At 41.9% G+C, this 17,393-nt stretch overlaps 1 protein-coding gene and 1 long non-coding RNA gene across 11 annotated transcripts in view; one reads left to right on the forward strand and one right to left on the reverse strand.

Annotated features, from left to right (window-relative positions):
• Positions 1 to 16,549, reverse strand: part of LOC131509974 (uncharacterized) — a 36,743-nt gene extending 20,194 nt beyond the window's left edge. The window contains exon 1 of the long non-coding RNA XR_009260837.1: positions 16,393 to 16,549. This is a non-coding gene — a long non-coding RNA (uncharacterized LOC131509974). The remainder of the gene's footprint in view (positions 1 to 16,392) is intronic.
• The window catches only part of FHIT (fragile histidine triad diadenosine triphosphatase), a 1,415,554-nt gene that overhangs the window by 1,367,211 nt on the left and 30,950 nt on the right, over positions 1 to 17,393 (forward strand). The gene's annotated exons all lie outside the window — the stretch shown is intronic.

Below are 17,393 nucleotides of genomic sequence, written 5' to 3' on the forward strand. Positions count from 1 at the left end.
CTCCTGTGTTAAATGGAGATATTAGTGCTATCCTCCTAGGGCAGTTGTGAGGATTAATGAATATACATAAAGGGCATAAAACAGTGTCTGAGCACAACCAGTGTTCACTGTTACTATCAGAAATTGCCTTCACTTGCATTATTGCATATGGTCCTTCCAAAACCCTTCAGAAAAAGCAGGGCTGGCTATGGCATAATTTACATTAATAGAAGTGAAGAAAGTGAGAAAGAAGAAAGTGCTACACCTCAAGTTGAAGCCATCTAATAATTCACCTAACATTTACTTTATCCTTACTGGGTCAGGAGGCATGGATGTGCAAGGTGACTAAAGGTGACTGAAGCACAGTAGAGCTCCCCAGCAGTGGTGGAGATAGACGTATTACAGAAATACAAACCAGGGATTGAGGAGAGGAATTTTCCTGATCAAGGTGTGCAGTGGCACACTCCATGTTTTTGTAACATCATGACATTCCTGGGGTCCTTGGAGGCATAAGTATCCTTTGTGGGTTTTAAAGCTGGGACCCATGATCCCCCCAGGGAAGTTGTATGTACAGGTTATGTGTTTGTGTGCATGCATTTTTCTAGAGGAAGAACTCACAGCTTTGATCAGATTCTCAATGGTAAAAACTCCTGTTCTAGAGGAACTCTGATGTAATTTGTGAAAATTCCCAGTAGCAAGTAGCCCATGTTTTAAGTGTAACTTTGTACCTAGATACCTCAACATTACTGGTCTAGGAGAAAGGCAGTTCTCCTAAAGACTCTGCCTCAGTGTCTCTAAGACAGCCCTTTACTCTGTTCTTCCATGTAGGCATTACCAGTGATTTGCTGGTTGACCTTGAGCTAATTATTTCACTGCTCAGAGCCTGTATCTCCAGTACATGGGGGTGACAGCTTCTAGTTTGCAGATTCCTGGGAGGAATTGGATGGTTTTACTGTCTTACACACACCAGATGTTACAGGCCCTCAGTGCATGTGAGGCTTCCTTCCTTTCCCTGGTGTCAAACTTTCTATTGGATCATGGCAGTAGATACTCTTGGAGAAGTGTCTTTTCTTCTTTTCACATTCCTATGCTTTCCTTCCTTAACTGAGTTTGCATTTCTTCCCAAGAATTATTCTTATTCCATGTCTTTGGCCTTTATTGGAGCAGGCTTATCTCTGGCTCTTTCCATCTGTTATGACATCTTGGGAAGACTTACTTGTCCTTTCCTCTCTGATTGTGTTGATTACATAGAGCGGCTATTTCATTGGTTGTTCTCCACTTATGCCTTACATAATTGGCAACTGATACTTTGGCCTATTATTCTCTCATGTTACAGGTGGCAAGAGAACAAAATTGCACTATTGTGGTCCTTATGAGAAAAGATACTTTCTGTTTTGTTGCCCTCAGAAAGTAGGAAGCAGGGATTGCCAACATTTTTTTAAAGAAAAGCAGCTGTATATAAACTTGGAAACATGCACCACCTTATGCCAGCCATTTCCAAGATTTGTTGCATTGATCTCCCAACTCCTAGGCAGAAGCAGTGTGGCTGGCGTGCAGGTAAGGTCAAGGGCATGAGCTTGGGAGTCAGAAAGGCCCCATTGTAGACTCCATCCTTGCCATGTGGCAGCTGTGTGGGCTTGGACACACCACATAGCTTTTCTGTGCCTGGGCATCTGTAAGATGGGGAGTAGTGTTATATGTACCGTATTAGTTCGCTAGGGCTGTTATAGAAAACCAACACGAAGTAGGGGGCTGAAACACAGTGAAGCAACTGTGTTTTCTCACAGTCCTGGAGGCTGAAGTCTGAAATCAGCAGGGGTGGTTCCTTTCGAGGGCCCTGAGGGAGAATTTGTTTCATGACTCCCTCCTGGCTTGTGGGGGTCTGCTGGCAATCTCTGGCATTTCCTGGCTTGAACACCCATCACCCCAGTCTCTGCCTTCATGTTCATATGACATTCTTTCTGTGTGCATGGCTGTGTCCAAACTTCCCCATTGTATAAGGACACCAGTCTTACTGCACGAGTGCCTGCTCTAATGACTTTATTTCAACTTGATTCCCTCTGTAAAGACCCAAGGTTACATTGGGAAGTACTGGGGTTTAGAGATTGAACAGATCTCTTGTGGGGTGGCACCGCTCAGTCCATAACACACACCTACCACAGAGGGTTGTTGGATGGTTAGATGAGATAAGCCACAAGAAGAGTTTAACTCAGTGCCTCGCACATAGCAATCCCTTAGTACGTTGCTTATTATTTGTGTGGGAATTTCTCATGCCCTAATTTCTCACCTACAAGTCTTGGAGGTTTTCAGTTTCTTTTGCTTCTCCTTTTCTCTTATTTTTCATCCACTAGAAGGCAAGTAAATGTAAAGAGAAACGGCAAAGTATAGACCAGTCAAAACATGGAAGGTTACACCATTTGACCATCAGAACTTTTTATACTTTAATATTTCCTCAGCCTGAGCTTATATTAGTAAAAAAAAAAACAAAAACAAAAACAAAACAGATTTGTGTGTGTAAAAATACACTGAAATCTATTTTAGTCCAGCCTGTGTTAATTATTTGAGAAGCTTGTCTTAAATAGCAGAATGATTTTGTTTGATGGCAAACTTTGAAACCTAAATAATTATCAGATGGCCATTAAAAAACAAAATCAAAACTAACCCACTGTCTGAGAAAACATGTTATTGGAATCAAATAAGCTGGCGGCATAATCTGCAAATTCTGTGTGTACTGCTATGGTATCTGAAACATAATTATCAAGCTTAAGTTAATTAGACTAATGCTCAGAAAATCTGGCCTGGCAGCTTGTGGTAAGTAATTATATATACTGATTAAAAATGTAATACGCGGTGAGCAGAGGCAATGGAAACTCCATTTGAAACAGTGTGTGCACATGTACAATTAAGAAGCCATGTAGAAGAATGCCCACAATGCAAAAGAACTTGGTAGGAACCAACAGGCATCATGCCAAGTCTTCTTCAGGGTGAGGAACAGATGTTCCCCCTCACCCAATGGGAGATGGGCCGGCTCAGAAAGGGGATGTGGCCATGGGTACTCACTGACCACCCAGAGCTCAGAACTACCACCTCTGCTCTACCCTGTTCTTTCCATTTCTCTCAAGCTTCTCCTTCAAAGGATGATTAGCTGTGAGACAACTGAGGTCAGCTTCCTTGGTGATTTTCCAGGCTCTGAAACAAGGAAATTGTCATTCATTCTGAGTCACAAATAAAGGTAGGATGCTTCCCTCTGTGCAGGCATAAACATACCTTTCATTTGCCCTTCTGCTTGCTCTTTGGCTTTCTTTCATTATTTTTGAAAAAGGGGAAAAGACACAACTGGAGATCCATGAGCAAAGACTAAGGACCCCCAACATTTGGCCATCTCCTTGGGTTCATCATAAGTTTATTGTATCATAAAATTTTTGATTAAGTAACTAGAGTTGAATTTCAGATTGATGAGGATTACAGAGAAATCCTGTTTTGTTGTGTATCACTCTTACAGTGTGTCTGTGTGCCCGCATTAGTAGTGCCATGTGGTTGAAAGAACACAATCAAACCCTTCTCTGAGGACTGAGGATGGCTACAACTGTGCATCCTTTTGAGTATCTGTTATGGTTGGTTGATTTGGGTAAGAAGTATTTAGTGAACACCTACTATGTAACTAATTCTAGTCTTTTAAAGTCTTCACTAAAGTTATTAGATTGAACTATGTGATGTTGTTTTGAAGGCTAAGGGAAGATTGAGTGTTACTAATAGGCATGGTTTTGCCCTCATAGAACCTATAATTTAGTGGGGAATATATTTTCAACACAATACATGCCCTGAAATGGACCACATGAAAGGGTCACCTGGCCCAGTCTTGGGAAAGGAAGGGAATAAATGTATTCCTTGCAGAGAATAGTATGTGTGGAAGACTGGTGGTAAAACAAGACAGGCTGTTGAAAGAACCACTCCTACTTAAATAAGGTAGGCACAGATGGTGTAAAGGATTGAGAGATCGGGTGAAATGGTAAATAGGAGCCTATCGTGCCAAGAAAGTCATGCCAAAGGCCAATAACTCAGGACCAGAGCATTTGATAGCAAAGGAAGGGAGACCGCCCTGGGCCACTACCTAGAATTTAATTTATACTTTTTAAATAAGAGAGGCCCCAATATATGGTTCTCTTGCTGGGATGTTCCAATTCAGAATCTAGGTGCAGGGCATGCCTATTATATTTCATTGAGGCTCCTTTTTAGTAGGGAAACATGCCAAGGCTTTCAATCTAAGACTTCAGAAAAGTCTCACACAACTCAGTCTCCCCATCTTTGTTTCATTTTCTGTAAAATGGGAACAACAGTATTATGCCTCTACCCCAAAATTGATCCAATGAGATTCTGTGTGCAGAAATGCTTTAATTTAGACATCAGAACTTGGTTTCCATTGTTTAGCAGATGTTGGATGTTGTTCTATGAGAGAGGGCATGCAGGTTAAGGGAGCGAGCCCTAGAGTCCGAGCCACCCGTGAGCCGTAGGGTCACATCTCTGATCTTAACTTCCTCACCTGAAAATGAAGAAGGCAGCACCAGGGCTATTCAATGAGGCTTAAATGAGATCATCTCTGTACCAACACTTGGTACCTGGCACTTAGTGCATGCTCAGTAAAAATCCATTAATAATAATATAATTATGCCTCATTATTTTTGGCCTCCCTTCCTTTGATGCTTTCACTTCCCTAGAGCAGAAGGTCCTTGGCATTGGATCAAAAGCCTCTTTCCTTTGTCCAGGGGTCCATTTTCCACAGAGCACTATTTGTTCCTTGTGATTTAGCTGCCATTTGGTTGTAGGATTAAGTCCTGAATCTGACTCCCTTTTTAAGTAGGTGATCTCTCTCTCTCTACCCAGGGCCCAAATAACCACTTGCAAAGTGAAAAAACAGTCAATCATTGTGTGGGGGGTGGGGGTGGGGGGTGTTGACTGGTTGATTTGCTTCTGGAATGCCAAAAATTTGGTTTGCCTGATTTAATTTTTTTTTAATTTTGGCATCTGGAAGACATAGTCTGAGTAACCATTTAGGAACACTCACAGATCTTGGACTGATAACTTGGTTACTAGGCTTCAATCTAAAGTCAATGAACTGAGTCAGTTATTGCCAAAATCAAAAATTAAAGAGGGAGAGGAGAAAAATTACTTAGAAGTTAATGGCTTTTTTCAATGTCTCATCTATGTTTCCTACCTTAATAGCAATCAGCATATTGTTTGTGGGAAACAGAAACAGAGGAGGTAGGGCTGCAAAGCCCTTAGAATACAGTCTCGGTCTGAGAATCAGCATAAAGAAAAGGACTAAAAGAGATTATGAAATGTAGAAAGCATGTGAAATTTATATTACCGCTGCAGACATGTTTATTAAAATCCAGGCGAGTATTACTTTTGCTTCAGAAATAGGACATAAGAGGAAATTTATGGAGAGGAGAATGTTTGGATGACTATCTCACAGACATAAAGCTCTTAAGGCAGAGCAGTTTTAATTAAGAACAGCATCCTGTGTGAAGTGTTATACCCAAAATAGATCCTAGGGGGGATTCAGTGAAGGGATACATCAATTTCAGACATCTGGAATCCAATTAATAACTTCAGTGCTCTTACATAGCAAATGCTACTATGTTGTAATTTTCACAGAGGTTCTCCGAATGGAAGCTGGATTTCCACAGGGAGGGAAATTGCAGTCATCCTATGTTGTAAAATCTATGTTGCCCAAGGATGGCCATGTTTGTTTTCATTCATAGCCTGTTTTGCTGTAGTTATGCTTAGTGACTAATTGAGTATCCACAAGCCCATCATTCAAGACAAGAAACTACCATTTTGACACTATCCTACACCTATACCATGATGATGGGCCCACAGCCCACCCTTTCACTTACACCATCATCTGGAATCTCATGGTCCCATTGCTTTCACTTCTTTTTACATAGTTTTAGGCATCCCTATGCATTTTGTAAAAGGACAGATTTTTGAGTTGCTTTTTAACTTTATAAAAAAGCATCATGTAGCATATTTCCTTTTATTTTTCCTTCACCATATGTTAAGATTTGGCCATACGGGCTAATTGTCTCTGTCAAACAGTCATTTTGATCACTGTAATAGTTCATTATATGACTATATCTGTTTATTAATCTACTTTCTGAAGAATATTGATCACTTCCAGGTTCTTGCTGTTTTAATTAGAGCCACTTTGAACATTCTCATGTACAGGAGAAAACTTTCTCCCAGGTATATACCTGGATATAATATTGCTGAGTCACAGGGTATTGTGAATGTCCACTTTAGGCAATCATGCCAAACTATTTTCCAAAGAAGATGCTCCAATATATCCTCTCACCTGAGGTCCGTAGTCTCTCTGGACCACAGAATTGACAGATTCAGGCGTAGCTCAAATTCATCAGCATTTGAAGGTGATATTTGTATGTGAACTTGTGCTGTGTATCCGAAGAAGCTAAGATGTATATGTAGAGGTTGGGGAAGAGAGAGCCAGACTCAGGGTGAAGACAAATGGTCTCTTGGCACAGCTGGTCAGCTAGGGTCCCACTGTCTCAGGGAGGGGTAAGATTTCAAGCCAGGGTACCAGTGCCCTTTGGATTGTTTGGACTGGAGAATTTTTTTTTTTTTTAATTTTTTTTTCAACGTTTTTTATTTATTTTTGGGACAGAGAGAGACAGAGCATGAATGGGGGAGGGGCAGAGAGAGAGGGAGACACAGAATCGGAAACAGGCTCCAGGCTCCGAGCCATCAGCCCAGAGCCTGACGCGGGGCTCGAACTCACGGACCGTGAGATCGTGACCTGGCTGAAGTCGGACGCCCAACCGACTGCGCCACCCAGGCGCCCCATGGACTGGAGAATTTTAAATATTGGTTTCAGACCCTGATTCTAGAACAAGAATTTTTCAAATACTTGTTTCTTTGACTTTAAATAGATACCAGAAATTTTAAGAAGCACTTTCAAGCATTTTGATCTTTTATCCTTTTTTTAAAGGTTGCTTTTTAGCAACCAAACTCCTTTAAACCCCTAAGCAGCACTGAGATGAGATTAATTAAAATATTAGGACTCTTAAAAGATTTTTATGGGTTGTTTATTCATGAAGTTATAACTCCCAACAATGACATTTTAAAATCAAGCTATACACACACACACTCAAATATATGTGTGTGTGTGTGTGTGTGTGTGTGTGTGAGAATCAACCCTGGATTTTCATATATATAGTTATATTTACTGATATGCCATTTATATAAATCCCAGGCTTGGCCCTTTCTACAGTGCCTCTTGAACATCTTAGTAGTAAATAAATGAGAGGTTAGATTCAGGAAGCTGAAAAAGGTGAAAGGATCTCTTTTCTAGTCTGATGCTTCAAAATAGTCACAAGCCTGGCATTGCATTTTAGGTGTTCACTGTAGTGAAGCTGTATGTGTATGTTTGCAGTTGCCTTACATCTGTTTTCTGTGCTGATTTCTGGATTATGGTCACTTATAGGGTATATAAAATGAGCAGTTGAGCCTATAACAAGGAAATTTCAGTTTCTTTCAAGTATTCTGGTTTTTGGTTTTGTTTTGTTTTAAAAGACATTTGAAATCCTCTGTGACAAAGATCTGCTGTCACGCATGGTAAACTTAGCGTTTCAGCTGCATCCAAGGCTTTATATCTTCATTAAAGAAGGTATTTAAATGAAATAGAGAGAGGCATTGGGGAAAGGTTGGCTCCTAATTTATTTGTGCTACTCGCAACAGCCCAGCTTTGAAGGACATTGGAATAGTTCCATCAGAAGTGAATGGGTTTGTGAGTAACAGCATGTTACATTCAATGGGTGTGTAGCAGGGGGTGTGGTTTTGTAACCAAAGGCAGAACAATTATCTTGTAAAAGGAAGAAATTCATGAGCAATCTAGGGAGTGGTGAGTACCCTTAGAATATAGATTTTATGTTAGTCATTTGTCATCTGCCAACATGTGAGTCCTGGTGCAAGGCACCTGGCCAGATGGTGTTGCGTAGCTCTTTTAGCTCCACCAAACATATGGTGAATATTCAGAAAGATGCTTGTGAGGTCACCCTGTGTCCTCACTGCTCCTCAGTGGTAACCACTTGTGCAAAAAGTTTGCCACTCGTTTGCTTTTCTGTGGAAAATGTCCTATCAGGATGGCGTGGTATTAAAGAGAGGTAGAGGCCCAGGAAGCAAAACTCAAGCCCCAAAGTGGCATTACCTTATCTCACAAGCAAGGCTGGGCCCAGCTGTTCCAGCTGGCCTCTCCTCCTTCAGCCCTTGGAGTCTAAACTTTCCACATCTTCACTTGATTCATATTCTTCTGAGACCAGCAAAAAGTAGATGCTCCACAAAGATGATGTGACTGAATCATCCCATTCCTGTCTCTTCTAGTACTTGTGTCTCTGCTACGAGAAGGAAGGGGATTTGCCTGCCTCTTTGGGTACTTCCTCATTCTGCTCCCATCACTGACCTTCAGCCAGTTCACAGACCATGTGGATACCTCTGCCCTTCCTCTGGGTATGAGTACTTGCTGAACCCTCTCAGCCTCCTTGTCACCTCCTCAGAGCAGCCTTCCCTGGCTGCGTTGTCTGATGTACTTCTCTTATTCTCTGGAATGGTAGTAATCGGTTTGATTTGAATAGTTGCCAATTGCCTGCCTTTTCTCCTCAAATGTAAGCCTCCTGAGGGCAATAAACCTTGTCCAGCTTGCTCACCATTGCACAGTGTAATACCATGTGGCAGACATTACTACTATTAGTTGAATAATTGAATTTTGAGTTCTGTAAAGAAATAAGCTTCCAATGCTTGGGGCACCTGGATTGTGCAACCCCCAGCCAACAGCTCACGTAGTTCAGCATCTCCAAATGGGTTTTATTTTGAGGGCTTAGTTGTTGCTGCCTGGATTGTGGTGAGCAGGATTCTGAGGCCATATCTACAATAGGGTGTGCCTGGTGGTGTGCTTCTTACAATACAGATGCCCCACTCTCCTCGAGGAGAGCTCTCTTGCCTGGGCTGTGTTTCTAAAGGTTCTGTAATGGGCCTTTGGAAGAAGAATCTACACTGTAGCAGGAGCAAATATGGCAACATTCAGGAGATTCAAAAGAAATGAGAAACTGGCCCCTTGCCTTTTCTCTTTCCTCATTCTGAGTACCACAAGTTGACATCACTCTAGGAATAAAGGAGAACACTCTTGCTCAAACACCGGTATCCAAGACATGGGGTGGGAGGAGGGGAGTAGGGAAGGCCTGTGGAATATGGCTGGTGAGGAAATTGGTTTTTGAATTAACATTTCCTTTTCTGAAGTTTGCTCCATCATGAAACTCCCTTTCAGAAGCAGTTTCATTTCATTTCTCAGTGAGTGCATTTCTAAAACAGGAGGCCTGAGGAAATCAGACTGGTAGAAATCTCTAGTCCCTGTTGCTTCACCAATTTCCTAAACATTAAAAAGCCAGTAAAAGTCAGCTACGATGGAGCCTGGGGTGAGGTGACAGAGATCAGTGATTATTTACTGAAAACTTGCCTGAGATGCAGTTGTCCCCTCAGAGGAGGCTGCCCACCCTGATCTCAGCTGGGAGGTAGATCTCTGTTTGCAACTTGTTTTCTTCTCTGTGCTGCTCTATCATCTCTGCTTTCAAAAATGTTAACCAAAGAAAAGTTCTCAAGAATTTACAGAGTGAGGGGTGCCTGGGTGGCGCAGTCGGTTAAGCGTCCGACTTCAGCCAGGTCACGATCTCGCGGTCCATGAGTTCGAGCCCCACGTCAGGCTCTGGGCCGATGGCTCAGAGCCTGGAGCCTGTTTCCGATTCTGTGTCTCCCTCTCTCTCTGCCCCTCCCCCGTTCATGCTCTGTCTCTCTCTGTCCCAAAAATAAAATAATAAAAAAAAAAAAAAAAAAAAGAATTTACAGAGTGGATCCAATGAGTGTACTAGGAGCCTATAAACCATATTGATCCAGACAACTACTGTTCCTCAGTAGTCATGTGATGTTGGTTGAGTGATTTAAGTGCCTTGGAGACTCAGATGTTTCATCTGGAAAATGGGAATGTTGAACTTGTGCAGCCACTAAGTTGGGAGGGAAAGCACCTTTAACATATGCTTCTTGACTACATACTGGGTGTCAGACCCAGCAACCATTAAGGATACACCAATGGATGTTACTGTAATTTGGTGATTTGTACCATACATATGAGAACTGGACAGAAGACTTTCTATCAAATTAACTATTATTGAGGGATTATAATGGGAATACCAAGGACTGCTGGGTTAGCACAGTTGATTGCTCTACCCAGCCCAGGTAATCACTATTGCCATCATGGGATTTTCATCTGAAATGATTGGCCCGATTGTTAGGTGGGATCACTCTCATCTCTTATAAACATGAGGCTCATGTGGTAAACTATGAAGAAAATTTTAGCTGTAAAATTTAATCCTAAAATTAATTCAGGTTTGTATTTTACTCTCTGCTGATGATTCTCGAATGTAGTGACTCCCATATCAACACCCCCGTAGCCCTTCACGGTCCAGTCCCTGAGCCCTGTTCCTCACCTGCCCTGATGCCATGTTGTAAGAAAGTTCTAAGTGGTGGCAGGCCAGGAGGCAGCATGGCAGAGCCAGGAAGCCCCGTCTAGGTTTACCTTTCTCAAAGATTGTGCCTCTGACAGGAAGTGACTACTTTGTTATTTTCATTGAAATCAACTGCATAAGACCAGGAGCAGAAACCTCCCTTTGCTGAATTGCTCCTAACAAGCTTCTGATGGAAAACTACAAATTATAATGTCTGGCCAATTAAAGCAATTTTATGATGGCAGCCATGTACTCCACCAAACCTGAATTACCCACCCTGGTTTGTACAGGTTTTACAGGGTTCATGGGATACTCTGAGGACCATTCACAGTACAGTCAATTGAGTAATAGCTGGTCCAAATTGTGATGCTGGCAAAGTCTCATTTGCTGCTTTGGCAATCGGCTTGACAATGTGATACTTTAATGTATAATTGGATAAGCAATTGGGTTCTGTTATAGTACAGTGGTTTGGCATAATTATTTTCCAGTGCTGTGATTTTCTAGTTAATAAATACTTTTGGGGGTTACAAATTCTTAAACATCAACACTCTATACTCCTTGAAAGTAGGATATCATTAATTAATATAAGAGCTTATTTCAGCATTTTGGCCTCATTGGCAATACTAAAATTTTTTTTTGCTTTAACTCAAGCAAGTTAGGCTTAAGTCAAAGCTTAGACAACTAATCAAATGATAAATGCTTTGTGCATTACCTGGATTTCTCTCCATAAAGGGCAATGATTTGGACTTTGGAAACTTCACAGTGAACAGAGGGAACCAGAGGCCACTTGGTTGCACTTAGAAGTCTCACAATCTAGCCATTAGTTCAGGGCTCCAGCTCACACAGAGATTCAGAAGGGAGGCAGTTGCAGTGCCTGAGTGGCTCAAAGGGTTACATGTCACCTCTTGATTTCATCTCAGGTCTGATTTTAGGGTGGTGGGATCAAGCCCCTTGTCGTGCTCTATGCTAAGCGTGGTGGAGACTGCTTAAGATCCTCTCTCCCTCTCTCTCTCTACCCCCACCACTCTGTGTGCATTAGCTCTCTCTCAAAAAAAAAGGGTGGGGGGAGGCAGTTAACATATTTTTGCACAAAGAAATATTTGCAGAACCTCAGGGTTCTATGAAAGAAGTAGCTACCAACGGTTGGCAGTACAGACTTATTATTTTGCATCAAATGAAAGCAAGAGGCGATTCATAAGGACACCAAGAGAGGCCAAAGTGGGTGACTAACTGCTCAATAACCAGCACCGAGAGAAATGGTATTTAGTGTTTGGGGAGGAAACTTGTGCTCAAAGGATGCTGGCTGTGTGTATGTGATGGAGTGAGACAACATCCAGAATTATGAAATATCACTCAAGTCAATCTAAATGGTCCAGGAAATCTTAGGGAGTTTGCTTAGGGAGTTTGGGAAGCAGGTAACTGAAGAGAGTCACATACTGGGCAGTACAGGAGTGATTTTCATACTGGTTCAGAGCAGCCTTGAGCAGGGGAGCCAGCATCCAAGCGTGCTTTACATAAAGTGCCTGGCAGGAAGTTGTCAAAGAAAGATCTGCCTGAAGGGAGGCATGGAGACCCTCTCACTAACTGCACACACTGTAGCTAAGTCACCAGCACACTGGATTATGGGGCAGCTGAGCTCGCCTCCAGCCTGACAGGCCCCCTTCTGGTCCAGTCTATGCCTGCCCAGCTCCCATGATTTCTGGTCCAGCTGCTGCAGTAGCAGTCTCTAATTCATTCTCCAGCCAGGCCACTCAATGAAAAATTATTCTAAGCTTTTAATTTTCCTTTAATTTCTTCTTCTGAACCAAAAATAAAATTCCCATTTCTCAGCCATCCCCACAGGCTGCAAATTATCTGCCATGTCCCTTACTTTTCTAGTCAGTGACTCAACCAAGATCCCTTTTCCCTTGATGCTGTGCACTTCCGTTCCCTCTACATGAAATACCCTTTTTCCCTGCTCTCGATTCATGGCTTTCTAGACATTGTTAGCATCTCAGCTTCTCCATCATTTCTTCAGTGAGGCCTTTCCCCCCACGACCCCTCCCCCACCATTCTACCATCCCCACACATCACAATGCATTGGTTGCTCTTCAGAGCTCTTATCATTTTAAACTATTTTGACTTTCAATGTCTGTCCAAAAAGAAAAAAAAATTCTGAAGCCTCCTTTGATTCAGCCCAATAGAAACAACTACATCCACATCCTAGAAGGCCCATGCTGTAGCCTCATACTTGCAGTGACTTTCCTCACCTCAGCTATACTTCCCACCTCTGGACCATCTTTCAAGGTTAATGCTGTGCTTAATCCTCTATTTCTGACATTGTTTTACTTCATCTATTTTCTCACTCGACCCTTTACCTTAAATAAATTTAGTTTAAAAGGAAATTTGAGATGACATCATAAATGGGAGATAACCCTCAAAATCAATATGATGTAAACAAAACAATCTTATTACATTCTAGCTAGAGTCTGGATGGCTCCTCTCTTTCTGCTAGAGGTCATGCTGGTACCATAGTAAGGACATGCTAGTACTAAGACTTTTGATTAATCAGATTGAAAATGGAGTAACTTTCTCTTAGCAGGATTCAAAGCTGTTTGTGGCTTTGAACCATAGACTGGAGGCCATCTTCTAGGCCAATGAGATACCTTTCCCATCTTTTTTTTTTTTAATGTTTATTTATTTTTGAGAGAAAGATAGTGGCGGGGGGGGGGGGGGCATGGAGAGCGGGAGATAGAGAATCTGAAGCAGTCTCCACACCGTCAGCGCAAAGCCCGATGCAGGTCTCGAACCCATGAACTATGAGATCATGACCTGAGCCGAAGTCAGATGCTCAAATGACTGAGCCACCCAGGCACCCCATGTTTTCCCCATCTTTAAACAATGAAATGTTAAGGCTTCTCAAAATGGCAACTAAATTTCAGTTCTCTGACAACTCTGAGAGAAGGTCAGGCTTATGAGGAAAGCTAAGTCAGAACTCCTCAGGAAAGAGGGGTGCCAGCAGTTGAGGAAGCTAGCCATGGCAGGAGTTGCAGTAGAGCTGGCATGCACCTCATGTGTTTGCTAAAGCCATTCCCACTGCCCAGAAATCACATGCTTTAAGCCCAGTGGAAATCCTGATTTTTTAAGTCAACCAAAGGCCCCACCTAGCAAGAATTACTCTGTGCCTCAGATATTCTGAGAACACTGTGATGGAACTTCTAGCCCAGTTCTTATACCAGACTGACTTATATTACATATGTATAAATCTGTCTGCCCTTTGAGGTGGTAAGACCCCAGGAGGCACAGATTGTGGCTTATTCATTTTGACAGTTCCCATAATGCCTAGAACAGTGCCTGGAATATATCATGTGCTCAACAAAGGCTTGTTGGCTATACTGAAAATAGAGGCAGAGAATTAGTTCTAAAAGAAAATTATGGATTTACTTCCGTGTTCATTGATATTATTTCCTTTTCAAGACTATACAAACACCTGTCTGAATAGAACCATCAACCCGTAAGAAATAGTTTAAGCTTCCTGCTCTTTATGTTGTTTTAGAAAATAACAATGAAATATATTAACATACTCTATAACAACACTCAAGTTTATATTCAGCACTTGCTTCTTTAAGAAGTGGTATTAAATTGTTTCCCCCCACCTTCCCCAGCCTTTGAAGACAACTTGGCATTTTATTACAGGTTAGTTCCAAATCCTGAAAAACATTTAAATTATTGTGAATCATTCTTCCTACTGTATTCCATTACAGAGCTATAAAAAAGTCAATAGCCAAGGCAGTTTGAGCATTACATCAGGGAATTGATCTTTACCTCACATACCTTGTGATAGCACGCTCAATGCCCAGGAAGGAGCAGAATGTCAAAATTGACACATATCACTACTTCAGTCAGAAATCCTGTTAACACTACCTTCTCCAAAATCATTTCAGGCAGATAAAGTGAAATGACTACAGATACATTTTTTTTTTATCTCTTTTCAAACTTATATGGAAATAGAATGCTCTTCCAAGAGCCATCACAGACTTTACTCTGTTGAGTGAATAAAGATTTTTTGGCTCAAATTTTTTTGCAAACTTTCTAACTCTGGTGAGCACTTTCCCCTAAAGAACCAAGTGCCTGTGAAAACAGTATTAACTGTTCAACAGTTTCACTGTTGCCTAGAGAGGAGGTAAGGAATGTGCTGTGGTGTTGAGCACTGTCATGGCCATTTAACTTGTGTGATATGATTACCAGGAGGAAACACGGAGCACTGTAGTGCATTGAACCCCAGACGCCGTCAACAGGAAGAAGCACCGTTCCTTCATGTACGACTAACAAAGAAAAACACTGCCAATTAAATTATGACACACCGTCGATTGTGGAGCACACTTTGATTTCAGAGATGTGAAAATGTGGAAAAGTGTGCGCCTGAGAACCACTGAGCTGTGAGGTTTAAAGAGTACTCCTCATTTCATCCAATACTAAGCCTTAGAGTGAACAAAATGCTAGTTTTGATTTTGGTCTTCCTTTGGACAACCTGTGTCTTTTCCTGGATTCATAGCAAGGCAGGTGTGGGAACAACCCAAATGTGAACCAAGAACTTTCAGTGTTTTGGTTTTTCTTTTTCAAAGGGGGTCCCCCAGGCTGAGTTACCAGATAAAATATAAGGAGAAGCCCAGTTAAGTTTGAATTTTAGATAAATAAGTAATACTTTTTAGTAAGAATATGTCCCAAATATCACATGAGACATACAGGACACTCAGTTAATTTGATTTAGTATTTTTATTTGCTAACTCTGGCAGCCCTGATTTCAGGGTAATTTTGACTGCATTTGATCATTACCACATGCTTTTATTCTAAGACCTTGACCTTGACCTGTGAGGAGCCTCCATTGATACCTTTTTTACTCTTAACAACCTGGAGAGTTAGGGATTATTATAGGTCATTTTTAAAGCTGCAGGAGCTAAATTTTCTCCTCAGACTTCAGTGCCTCACTAGAGTCGTTGGTTTGGGCCATACGAATTCTGACCATAGCTCTTAATCCTTTTTAGTGTATTTAAGGTCCAAAAAGACACACGTCATTGGGGAACCATGAAGATAGGAAAGGCAAGTTTACTCCTGGACAAAACCTCTCTGTCCCCACTGTGATGGGGATGGTGTATCCAGCCTGATAGTAGTAATAATAGCAGCAGCAAACACTAAGTACCACTTATTACTACTAAGTGCCAAGTACATCTACTCAAAACTCTTACTGCTCCCTTTTTACAGTGGGGGGAAACTTAGGCACAAAGAGGTTAAGGAGCTTGCCCTCTCATTGTCAAAGTCTGAGCCTAACCTTATCTTCTTGGAGAGATGTTGCTAGATGTTCCTTAGATAAGCCCTTCTCCCCCATCACTCTGTATCATAGCACTCTGTTTCTTTACCAAGTTGAAACTCAAAAGCCTTTCAAAGCAGGTCAGGCCCTCCCAGCAGCAGCCCTCCCATTTGGAAATGCCTCCTCCTTATTTGTAATAAATCATTTGGTGCCTATTCTCCCTACCTGGGTACCCTTCATATGGGCAGCAAAAGGGTCTGTTCCATTTGTAAATCCCCCCCCCACACCATTTATAATTAACCATTTGGTGCCTATTCTGAGTATCCCATAATGACAATAAATGGGTCTGTTTCAGTGTTCTAGTGCCAGGGCCAGCCCTTAGCATTGTGGGGACAGAATAAATACCATGTGCATTAGTAAGCAGTCAGTGCCTTTCCCTGTGGACAGCCTAAATTAATCTGGAAGGTTCATCTGAAGTTCTCCCCTCCCCCAATAAAGCTTCCTTCTGGCATGTAGTGCCTTCTGCATAAACCACTGTTTGAGGTCACTAGAGCTTACCTCTCCCAGCCTGCAATGGCTTGCAGCCGCCAGGTTCCTGGGTTGCCTCAGGAAGGAAGAAATGTACCCCAAACTACACCACGTTTAATTTCTAAGTCACCTGGGTGCCTTTTTGAAGACGCAGGTCTTGCTCATCAGGATCATTCCTGGACTCCCTATTTCTGTAGAGAAGAAAAGCAGTTGTAGAACAGGGTTTGCAAACAACAGCCTCTCTTCTATTGACAGGGTGACAAGCAATGGTCTTAAAGGGAAATGTATTATTTCTCTATGTGCATGGGCTCTATCTATACACATACACATTTCTCCCAAATGCCTTGCTTCTCAAGGAGTAAGTGCACCTCAGAATTAACTGAGAAGTTTGAAAAAGTCCCCAAACCCAGGCTGTCCCCAAACAAATTAAATCAGAATCCCTGGGTGGACCCAAGCAATAGTGTTTTTTAAAGTTCCCCAGGTGAATCCAGTGGGCAGCCAGCACTACTGTTCTAAAGAAAGCCACATTTTTCCATCTGGGGCTTTTAGGAGGGAAACCTCTCAGTTTTAAAAACCATATACAGCAGAGCTTTGCAAATATGATTAGTTTTTGTTTTATTTATTTCTCTACCTCGCATAAACAACTTCGAAGTGTGGGCACAACGTTGCCATCTGTAAGGCATATGACAATAACAGACGGTCTCCTAATAACCAGGGAGGAATTAACGTTCACAGGCTCTAAATTATTTGGATTCATCTGGTATGATCTGTGGTGATGAAGCCACTTAATGCTGGGTTTCTGTGTCTTTTCAATGGCAGCACCAGAAGTGGGAAGGCCATATTTTCTGGGCTGTATATATTGTTCTTTGTCATCCTATTGAATTGTTACAAGATGGATTTATAACAGACCTAAAGCTAGTATCAAAATGAAAATTAGTTCTTGAGTAGAAAAATAGCAATCCTGTTTGACTCGCCTGTAGCGATGGTGTTCTATCTGCCTCTGCGAGGAGGGAAATGACTTCTTAATGTGG

This window comes from Neofelis nebulosa, chromosome 4 (assembly GCF_028018385.1).
Source record: "Neofelis nebulosa isolate mNeoNeb1 chromosome 4, mNeoNeb1.pri, whole genome shotgun sequence".
Taxonomy (NCBI): Eukaryota; Metazoa; Chordata; class Mammalia; order Carnivora; family Felidae; genus Neofelis; species Neofelis nebulosa.